This window comes from Gorilla gorilla, chromosome 11, assembly GCF_029281585.2.
Source record: "Gorilla gorilla gorilla isolate KB3781 chromosome 11, NHGRI_mGorGor1-v2.1_pri, whole genome shotgun sequence".
NCBI classification, from domain to species: domain Eukaryota; kingdom Metazoa; phylum Chordata; class Mammalia; order Primates; family Hominidae; genus Gorilla; species Gorilla gorilla.
In genome coordinates this window covers 92,362,899-92,372,657 of record NC_073235.2, presented here as the reverse complement: position 1 = coordinate 92,372,657, position 9,759 = coordinate 92,362,899, and the positions used below count along the sequence as shown (strand labels likewise).

Genomic DNA, 9,759 nt, shown 5'->3' with positions numbered 1-9,759 from the left:
AAATTGAAAGAAATTAGAGTATCAAGTTGTGTTAAATTGTTACATGTATCTTGCTTAAATTTCTGTTTATTAATTTATATCCACCCAATTACGTAAAGCAAATTTGAAGGAAACAACTGAAGTTGTGAAATATTATCTGTGATAATTGCTTTTTTATTCTTGTGTTTTCTACTTAAACACGATGTCTATGTCATCAAGTATTATAGTCAGACTTTTTTCTCGATTGTTAAAATTGGTAAATGAACTTTTTTAAAATAAAAAAAAAGCTTCTCCAACTTTACAATGGAAATAGATCAATGAACCTGATAAATCAATGTTCACATTACCAGTAACAAGAAAAATTGATATAATTGGCCTTCAAATATGATTCACTGAAAAAGACACAAATGCATTTCTGTAGTATTGTTCCTGAATATCCAATATCTGATACTAATCTGAAGGAAACACCAAAATCCAAATAAGGCACATTTTATAAAATAACAGGCCTGTAACTCTTGAAAAATGTTAAGGACCTGAAAGATAAATTAATTCTGTAAACAATTCCAGATTAAACAATACTAAAAAGACATGAAATCTAAATGTCACTTGATTGCGCAATCATTCCTGAAACAGGAAAAATATCATCTTTTATTTACTACAAAAGACATTAATGGGACAACTGGCAACATTTCAATGTCTAGAGCATTACAAATACAACTTTCTGCAATGATGGTAGTGTTCTATATCTATGCTCTCCAATACAATAACCACTGGACTGCTGAGTGCCTGAAATGAGAAACTGAATTTCTAATGTATTTAATTTATTTAAATAGCCACATATGGCTAGTGGCCACCAGACTGAACAGCACAGGCTTATATACTAGACAATAGTACTATATCAATGTTAATTTCCTGATTTGATGATTGTATTAAGATTACACGAGAGAATATCCTTATTTTTAGGGAAAAAACACTGAAGTGTTTAGAGGTTAAGGAGCATCATGTGTACAACTTAAAATCTTCAAAATGTTTCAGAGAAAAGAAAGAATGGTAAAGCAATGTGGTAAAACGTTAATATTTTGAGAATCTGGGTGAAGTGTATACAGAATTCTTCATACTATTTTTGTAAGTCTACCATTATTGCACATTAAAAGTTAAAAAGAAAAGAATAGCTGCATAAAATCAATATTATTCTCACTAAAACTTATTTGTACTATTTTTCACTTTGTTCTTGAAATGTGAGTGTTCAACTGTTAATTCGATTTCATTTTTTAAAAAAATCCTCTATACTCTATAAACTAAATATTCACTCTCTGACCAAAAGTGTATAATATATTAAGCTATTCTAAACTTTTATAGTTAGCAGAAAAGAAAGAGCAGAGAACTGAGATTTCAGCCTGAGTACTGAATATTTAAAGTAGCAAAGGTATTGCAAAATTAAGTTCATTGCTGGGCATGGGGACTCACGCCTGTAATCCCAGTACTTTGGGAGGCTGAGGTGGGAGGATCACTTGAGGTCAGGAGTTCAAGACCAGCCTGGGCAACAGAGAGACAGGGATCTGTCTCTACAAAAAATAAAAAAAAAAATTTAACCAGGCATGGTGGTGTGCATCTATAGCCCTACCTACTTGGGAGGTTGAGGTAGGAGGATCACTTGAATGCAGGAGTTTGAGGCTACAGTGAGCTATGATCACACCACTGGACTCCAGCCTGGGCAACAGAGTAAGATCCTTGCTCTTAGAAAAACAATTAATTAGGCCGGGCGCAGTGGCTCATGCCTATAATCCCAGCAATTTCGGAGGCCAAGACGGGTGCATCATGAGGTCAGGAAATCGAGACCATCCTGGCTAACACAGTGAAACCCCGTCTCTACTAAAAAATATACAAAAAATTAGCTGGGCGTGGTGGCGGGTGCCTGTAGCCCTAGCTACTCAGGAGGCTGAGGCCGGAGAATGGCTTGAACCTGGGAGGCAGAGCTTGCAGTGAGCCGAGATCGCACCACTGCACTCCAGTCTGGGCGACAGAGCAAGACTCCGTCTCAAAAAAAAAAAAAAAAAAAGGCCGGGCACGGTGGCTCACGCCTGTAGTCCCAGCACTTTGGGAGGCCGAGGCGGGCGGATCACGAGGTCAGGAGATCGAGACCACCCTGGCTAACACAGTGAAACCCCGTCTCTACTAAAAACCCAAAAAATTAGCTGGGCATGGTGGTGGGCGCCTGTAGTCCCCGAAGGCTGAGGCAGGAGAATGGCGTGAACCCAGGAGGCGGAGTTTGCAGTGAGCCTAGATCACGCCACTGCACTCCAGCCTGGGTGACAGAGTGAGACTCCGTCTCAAAAAAACAAAAAACAAAACAAAACAAAAAAGTGTAAAAATCATTGCGCATCTTTCTATCTCTGCAGAGATGGAACATATTGTGTCATTTCCACAGAGTGAAATGGAAAGCTCCATAAACAGTGACATTTAGTGGGTTCATCCTTGGAAAACAGTCAAGAAAAAATGCCTATATCTCTTGCTTATATGTGATCAACCGAACATCAATGATAATGCAAAAGTTGAACAGAAAACTTAGAAGGTAAAGAAAAAGTATCTAGATTAATTTCAAATCAGATTTCTCTTTTTCACAGTCTACTCAATCCACTATAATTAAGTTTCCATCATTACTTCATGAGACTATCTTCAGAAAGATCTATAAATGTACTTTTCACTAAATCCAATGAATACTTTTTAGTCCTTAATCTCTTGATAACATTTGATGATACAAACACCTTCCTTCATGAAATGGTCTTTTCTTCTGGCTTTAATAATGTATATTTTCTTGATTTTTCTCTCTCTACTCTGCTTCTAGTATCCTTGCATGCCCTCTTCCTTTAGTCATCTCTTTATTGACATCTCAAAATTCTGTCCTAGACCATAATCTCTTCTCATCTTATACCCTAACCTTGGGTTAGGGCGTCTCATCTCACATTCCTGGCTTCAAAAAACATGTATTGCACATATGAAAGTGAACCCAAAGATCATCCTATCCTAAACTGTTCCTGAGATTCATACCCACAAATGAACCTATGGACATGTCCAGTTGGATGTCTTTCAGGAACATCTAACTCAACATGTCAAAAACTAAACTTATTATCTCTAGCCCCTATGGCTACTGCCTCCCCGAAAACTGCTCTTCCTCTTTTCATAAATGGCACTATCATTTGTATAAGACAAAAACCTGGGAATTATCTTTTATTTCTCATTCATCATTACCTCCATCTAAGGAACTATTAAGTCTAGTATATTCTATTACTTGAGTAGATTCTTATTATTTGCATAAGTTATATTCTATAAAGTTGCTATGAACACTGAATTAGTGAACACTAAACCACCGAGGATTACATTCATGTGAGCCTCTGGTCACAGATTTTCAGCAATCAGTCAACACACAACATTGTTAGATGTTCCGAAAAGACATCCAGTTGGACATGTTCATAGGTCTGTTTGTGGGTATGAATGAATCTCAGGAACAGTTTAGGATAGGATAATCTTTGGGTTCACTTTCATATGTGCAATACGTGGTTTCTGAAGCCAGAAATGTGAGGCGAAACCCCCTCCCTCAAGGTTAAATGAGTATAATGAGAAGAGATTATTGTCTAGGACAGAAAGTGTGTTTCTGTTTAAACACACCTTTCATTCACTAACATTGAGCTCATGGTTAACAGCAGTATAACTCATACCATAATGAAGCTTATTTTTATTTATTTATTTTTTAGAGATGGAGTCTCACTCTGTCGCCCAGGCTGGAGTGCAGTGGTGCGATCTTGGCTCACTGCAACCTCCGCCTCCCATGTTCTAGCAATTCTCCTGCTTCAGCCTCCTGAGTAGCTGGGACTATAGGCGTACACTGCCATACCTGGCTAATTTTTTGTATTTTTAGTAGAGACAAGGTTTCAACGTGTTGTCCAGGCTGGTCTTGAACTCCTGAGCTCAGGCAATCCATCCGCCTCAGCCTCCCAAAGTGCTAAGACTACAGGCATGAGCCACCGCACCCAGTAGAAGCTTATCTTAACAAACATACTTGCCCCATAAAGTACATCATGGCCTTCTTGCACTGAGGAACACTATATAGACAGTACTTTAAATATATGGTTAGGGCCAGGTTAAACAGTAAAATTACCAATAAAAAGTACAGATATGAGAAAAACATAGCAATAAGTAATAGGTGAAAAAGATATTTGTTTACAGTATAAGAACTAAAAGAAGGCAGGATGTTGACTTGTTCAACCTCAGCTGGGAACATGTGCATTGGACAACACAAATTTTTCTGCTGCTCTGTGTATGTCCACAAATGACTGTGAAAGTACAGCAAGTACTGATTTGGGGGTTACAAGCAAATTTTAGTGAGTAGGCATAATTGCAAATACAGAATTCACCAGCAGGGATCAACTATATCTGCTGAGTCTACCTACTTCTCTCTATATCCATGTCTAGTTTAGACAACTCATATTGGTTATGGATTAAGCTGATAGTTTTCGAACTGGTCTCCTTGTTTCTGGCTCTCCTTTGATGTATTCTGCAAGCAGTAGCCAGAATTGTTTTTCTTCTAAAATCTGATATAATTCCTGTTTAAAATGTTTCAATGACGAGCCACAGCAAAAGCCAACACTTTAACAAAAGTTACAATGATATGATCCTTGTCTTTTCAGTCTCCTTTCTTGCTATTACCCTTTTATCTACTGAGCTTCAGCCAAACAGAACTTCTTTAAGGTTTCTCTTATTATTGGGCTTTTGTATATGCTATTTCTTCTGCCAATTTCATTGTTCCCTCTTCACCTGGCTAGCTCACACTAATCCTTCACATTTCTACTTTATTGTTACCTCTTCCAGAACCTTTCTGCTGTGTGCTCATCCAGCACCCTATACTTCCCCTATCTTTCTTTATACTTACCAATTCATTTTAAATTCTCTATTTAATGAATTGCTAGTTCCATGAGGACAGAGACAACTATCACCCTTTCCCCAGAGCCTAACCCAGTCAGTACTTTGCATATCCAGGTGTTCATAATATCTGTTTAATGTCAGGTGAACAAATTAATAGTTCTTCATTATGTGTGAGAAGGTGATATGTCTGCACGCCTTCCTGACTGCCAGCTGATCATACTACACAAATTCTGATGATCTTACTCTTTTACTCAAACTAATTCTAGGTCTACTCTGTTCTCTGTTCTACATTGTGAAGTACTCCCTCTCTATTGAAACATTCCCATTAGCAGATACACATGCTATTTATTGCCCATATTAAAAATAGGAAGGATGAATGGAATCTATCCATAATTCCCTACCTTTCTTCACTATCATCCATTTTTCTGCTCCTTTAAAAAAATCTTCTAAGGGATACCTATAGTTTATGCCTTTAATCCCTCACCTCCTAATCTCTACAAATCACAATATTGGGGATCTTCATCACTTCAATGAAATTATTTTTGACAAATTTACCAATAACTTCATGTTGTCAAATCCAATGGTCACAGGTTTGTCTTCATCTTATTTTACCTCTCAGCAGCACTGTACACAGCTGACCATTTTATTCTTTCTGAAATAATTTCTTCTTTCAACTTCTATGACACAACATTTTCCTGACTTTTCTTGTTAACTATTTCTTATCAGCCTTCTTTGCTTGTCTTCCTCTAACCACCTTTAAAACTAAAGTTCTAAGGCAAACAGTACCAACAGAAAGTATGGTGTGGTTACAAAACACATTTCACACAAAATAGTAAATATAAAGCTTTCAGGCAAACACGGCAAATTGACCATATGCTTTTTTCCTCTCCTAGCAGAAATTCACTGAAATGATAGTTAAGGAATCATAAAGGTATAATTCCACAAAGACAAATAAAAAAGAAAAAAGGTCTATCAGTGGGTGAGAAAGTTCACATTTCCTGATGATATAAAGTAGATGGAGGTGTAGCAATTGACTTTGCACAACAGAAGAGGCCAGAATAAGTTATCCTGATGAGAAGAAAGACAATACACCCTGAAAATCCTAGAAAGCATTAACCCTTGAAGGCATCAAGTACCGGAAGACAGGGTGAGAGGGCAGGCTGAGAAATGGGTTCCAAGATCTTTCCTCTTTCTACCACTCGGCCAGGTCATTATTCTTCTATTCCTTCTTTCTCCTGTAGTATGCTAGAAATTTGCGGGCTGGAGAATTTGAACAAAAAAGGTTTCGGACAGTGTGACACAAGACATAGAAGAAAGTGGGACTGAACTGTTGCCTTGAAAACAGGAATTAAGCAGAAATGTATAAATTGAATAGTGGTACCCTCAGGTCTTGGGGCAGGATTGCTTCTTATCCATTAAGATCTCTATTCATCTCTCTTTCTTTAGGAATAGAACACTACATTTTAGCTAGGCATATCCATCCAGATAAAAACTGCACTTCTTAGCCTTGCTTGCTGCTGGGTATGAGCAGAATGGTGTACAACTTCTATTTGTGCCTTAAAGGAAAACAACATAATGCTCTCTACTTTCCTTTCTTATTCTGCCTACTGGTGGGAACATAAATGTGATGGCAGGATCTAGGACAGCCATCCTAGACCATGAGATGGAAGTTACATATTGAGAATGATAGTGCAAGAACAGAGTAGAAGCCCAGGAATTTGACATCTTCAAACTGCCATATCAGTCCTATATTGATGACTCCATGAGAGAAGAATACATTTATATTTTTTATGTTATAGTAAACAAATCTAATATAAAATACAATGCTGGAAGTGGGGTGTTACCAGAACCAAACTGAGAATATATGGTTGACCAGCAATGGTGAGGGCATAGAAATGGTAGATTGGAAAGTAAATTATCCTGATTAAGCCACAGCAAATCTGGCACAACTGTATCCTACAATAACATGGAAGATAGACTATTGTAGGTGTAGTGAAATTTGTTGGAAAAACTCAGAATGTTTGTGTGTGTAGGCTGCTACTTGCCACTTTATATCAAAGCCCCGAAAGGGAGGAAGGGAGAAAAAGGAAGAAGGAAGTCAGATAGAGGAAGAGGATGGAGGAGGGGCAAGATGAAGGGATAAGGAATGTACACAAGCAGGCTCACACTCAGGCTAGAGATGACTCTACAGAGACAACATAAAGTGAAGCTTTCTCTAGCAGCTTTTTAAAAAGTGATGTTGCAGCCATAAAAGGGAATGAGATCATGTCCTATACAGGGGCATGGATGAGGCTGGAAGCCATCATCCTCAGCAAACAATACAGGAACAGAAAACCAAACACCCCATGTTCTTACTCATAAGTGGGAGCTGAACATTGAGAACACATGGACACAGAAAGGAGAACATCACACACCATGGTCTGTTGGGGAGTGGGGGTAAGGGGAGGGAACTTAGAGGATGGGTCAGTAGGTGCAGTAAACCACCATGGCACTCCTATACCTATGTAACAAACCTGCACGTTCTGCACATGTATCCTGTTTTTTTTTTTTAGAATAAAGAAGAAAAGGATGTAAAAATTCACATAAAATTAACCATTAACTATTTAAAAGTACACAATTAATTAACGTTTGGTACATCCACTATACTGTTGTGCCACTATCACTTTTAGTTCCAAGACATTTTTAATGCTCAGAAGGAAACCCTACACCCATTAAGCAGTCATTCTCCATCTATCCCTTCCCCCAGCCACTGGCAACTACTCGTCTGCTTTCTGTCTTTATGGGTTTGCCTATTTTGGAAGTTTCATATACAGTAGTCCCCCCTGTCCACAGAGGATATGTCCCAGGACCCTCAGTGGATGCCTAAAACTGCAGATGGTACCAAACCCTATGTATAGTCTTTCGAGATTTTATCACACTATTCAGAATGTGCCCAAATTTAAAACTTACGAATTATTTCCAGAATTTTCTATTTAATATTTTTGGACCATGGTTAACTAGAGGTAACTAACACCATGGAAAGTAAAACTGTGGATAAGGGGGGACTATGGTAAATGGAATCATACCAGTTGTGATATTTATACCTGGGTTCTTTCACTGAGCATAATATTTTTCAGGTTTATCCACACTATACTATGTGCCAGTACTCATTCTTTTGTATGGCTGAATAATATTCCATTTTATAGATATACCACATTTGTGGACAACATATCTATTGATAGAAATTTAGGTTTTCACTTTTTGGCCATTGTGAATAGTGCTGCTATGAACATTTGTGTACAACTATATATTTGACTACCATTTTCAATTCTTTGGGATATATACTAGAGAGTTGAATTGTTGGGTTATATGGTAATTATGTTTAACTCTTTAACTCAAAACTGTATTTCCTATAACAGCTGTACCATTTTACATCCCCACCAGTAATGTATGAGTGTTACAATTTCTCCACATTCTCACCAACACTTATTATCTTTTAAAAATTATACTCATACTAGTGAGTGTGAAGTGATATCTAATCAATATAATTGAGTCTAGGGTGTTTTTACTGGATGTTGAGAATCATACCCTTCAGGAATGACAGGTAAATCAAGCCATTCTCAGATGAAGGAAAAGAGAGTGTGGTACTAGGAGGCCCACTGTATAAGAATAGCTAAAGTTCTCTAACCAGAAAGAACAATTAAAGAAGAAACCTTGGAATATCAGGAAGAAAGAAATATGATAAGTAAAAAACATAGATAAATACTATATATTCTATCTCTCGAGTTTTGTAAGTTATGTTTAATGGATGAAACAACAAGTATAATATTGTCTATTATCTATATAATATTGTTTCCTGGGGCTCTAAGCATATGTAGAATACTTAAGACAATTATAAATAGGAGAGGGTAAAAAAAACATAAAGGGAGGTAAGGTTTCTACACTTTACTAAAACTAGTAAAATGACAACACTAGTAGACAATGATAAGTTAAGTATATATAATGTAATACATAGAGCAACCTCTAAAAAACTATACGAAGAGATATTTAAAAACACTAAAGATAAGTCAAAATGGAATTCTAAAAAATTTTGACATGACCCATAGGAAAGCAGAAAAAATAAAACAGATAAATAAAAAACAGCAGAAACAGAAAAAATCTAAAATGACAGGCTAAAGCCCATAATTACATTAAATGTAAATGGTCCTACTCCATCAATTAAAAAACACAAATTGGCAGAGTGGATTCATCAACCTTTCTAATGAAGGCAGCAGCAAAAGTAGTAGAAAGTAAAAGAACAAGAACAATAACTTCTCAAGATCAACCTAATGGTAATGATACTGAAATAGAAACTGAAGCTAATTTGGATACAAGAAAAAGGTCTCACAAGAATCTTTTCTTATCTAAGTTGAAATGTGGAGCCCAGCAACAAGACCTTAATAAGAAAGAAAGAAGAGTAAGAACTCTTCAAAGTGCAAAAAAGAAAAAAGAAAGCAGAAGAGCCACTGAAAGCAGGATACCTGTTTCAAAGAGTCAACCAGTAATTCCTGAAAAACATCGAGCTAGAAAAAAAACAGACATGGTTTTGAGAAGAAGACAAGAATTTGAGATCTGGCATGAGGAAATATGGAGAGGGAAAGTGATCTAAAATACTATTGCATTATAAATTCAACAACCGGACAAGTGTCATGTTAAAAGACAGATGGAGGACCATGAAGAAACCAAAAGTGATTTGCTCAGACAGCGAAGACAGTGTTTGTAAAAGCTTGATGAAAGGCCAGTTAAGTATTTTGATCACTGCATTTTGTTTGAAACTTGCATCATTGATGTATTTTAAAACTTTTGTTTAAAGCATTACAGTATTTTTCTGTGACCTTCAAT

General features: G+C 36.9%; 1 protein-coding gene and 1 pseudogene across 8 annotated transcripts in view; one reads left to right on the top strand and one right to left on the bottom strand.

Annotated features, from left to right (window-relative positions):
* The window catches only part of C11H2orf88 (chromosome 11 C2orf88 homolog), a 323,752-nt gene that overhangs the window by 276,108 nt on the left and 37,885 nt on the right, over nucleotides 1-9,759 (bottom strand). The gene's annotated exons all lie outside the window — the stretch shown is intronic.
* Nucleotides 8,451-9,728, top strand: LOC101134533 (telomeric repeat-binding factor 1-like; annotated as a pseudogene).